Source organism: Elephantulus edwardii, unplaced genomic scaffold (genome assembly GCF_000299155.1).
Source record: "Elephantulus edwardii isolate Elephantulus edwardi_28Jun2011 unplaced genomic scaffold, EleEdw1.0 scaffold00168, whole genome shotgun sequence".
Classification (NCBI taxonomy): Eukaryota; Metazoa; Chordata; class Mammalia; order Macroscelidea; family Macroscelididae; genus Elephantulus; species Elephantulus edwardii.
In genome coordinates, this window is record NW_006399918.1 from 2,535,565 (window position 1) to 2,537,534 (window position 1,970).

A 1,970-nucleotide genomic window follows, 5' to 3' on the forward strand; every position below is an offset into this window, starting at 1 on the left:
ATAGATATAGATAGATAGATACAGATATATTTTCAGCACATATAAATAAATAAGCAGAAAGATCCTCTGTCATACTTAGTTGCATTAGTGTATATAGTCTCATTCATCTTCCTATACCATTTTAGCTTGAATATATCTCTAAATATCCACTGATATATGATTATTATTAAAAGCAATCATTATTTGCTATTGCAATTAATTATTGGAATAACAGGACTGTTTATGTAACAGTACTTTATTTCTTTGCCTTTAACTCTTATTCTTTGCAATGTTTTCCTTTGCCTTGATCAGTTTGACTGACCTTACATTACCTTTTATCTTACCTAAGTTAGTATCTGTCTACCCTTTGGTAATGATTCACCTCCCACCAATGACTGGTTAACTTCATGGAATGTTCCTTTCTTCCCACTAGCTTCTTCTTGACATTTCATAATAACAATCACTTACAGTATTCATCCTTTTGTGAATGAATAATTTTCTATGAGCATAGGTTTTCTAGTAATAAAAAGTTATGCTGTCAACACAAAGGTATTTTGTTTAAATATACCAGTTGCTTTGTGGAATAAAGGGCAGTCCCCTCTTGTGTGATTTACTGCCTCATAAAACCTGTTGAAGAGTTTGCATAAAACCCGTTGAAGAGTTTTCATAAAACCCGTTGCAGTTTCATCTGCAAGCTCATTCTGACTCAATGAGACCTAATAATAACAATTTTGTTCAGCATAATGTCTTCCTTTTGCTTTGTCTTCTCAGTGCTCTAGCGCAATATTCAGACCCTCTTCTGACATTCATCTCTGTCTTTCCTTCCTCCTCTGTCTTTGTAATGCTCCCCTGCATTTTTTTTCTGGGTGATATTCTTTATATCTTCCCACAGCTCATCTGGTCTTCTCTCATTACTGTTCAAGGCCTCAAACCTGTCACTGAGATTATTTGGAAATGCAGGTGGAATAGATTCAAGGTCAAATTTTGGCTCCCATGCATTTGATTTAATTTTCCTTAGTTTAGCTTGAACATCCATATGAGTAGTTGGTGGTGTGTTCCACAATCAGCACCTGGCCTAGTTTGCACAGCTGATACTGAATTGAGCTTCTCCAGTGATTCTTTCCACAGAAACAACTGATTTAAATCCTATGCATACCATCAGGTGAAATCCAGTGTACAGCCTGAGTTTATGTTTCTTATAAAACATATTTTCAGTGAATAAATTGCTAATTGCACAAAATTCTATCATTCTATCTCCAGCTTCATGTCTGTCACAAAGTCTATGTTTTCCAACTACTTCATACCTTTCAATCTATATGTAGAACAGATCGTCCGTGAGTCTGGATTCTACTAGGAGAAATATGGCATCAGGATTGGGGGAAGACTCAGCAACAATATACGTTATTCAGATGACAAAACCCTGCTTGCTGAAAGTGAGGAGGACTTGAAGCGCTTTCTGGAGAAGGTCAAGGACTGCAGTCTTCAATACAGATTGAAGCTCAACATCAGGAAAACAAAAATTTTCACCATTGGTCTGATTGGCAGCATCATAATAGATAATGAAGGGATTGAGATTGTTAACAGCTTTGGCTTTTTTGGCTTCACAATCAACATTCTTGGTACCAGCATCCAGGAAATCAAGAGATTCATTTCATTGGGAAAGTTTGCTGTTAGAGACCTCACCAAAGTACTGGAGAGCAACAATGTTAGCCTGGAGACTAAGATGGGCCTGATTCAGGCCATGATCTTTGCAATTACTTGCTATGCATCAGAGAACTGGACAATGACTAAGGATGAGAAAAAGAGAATTGATGCCTTTGAGCTTTGAAAGAAGAGTACTGAATATGCTGTGGACTGCTAGGAGAACAAATAGATTCATCCTAGAGAAGGTAAAGTGAGGCTGCTCCTTGGAGGCAAAGATTCTGAAGCTTTGCTGGACATATTTTGGACATGTTTCAAGGAGAGACCAGTTCTTGGAGAGGGACATCATG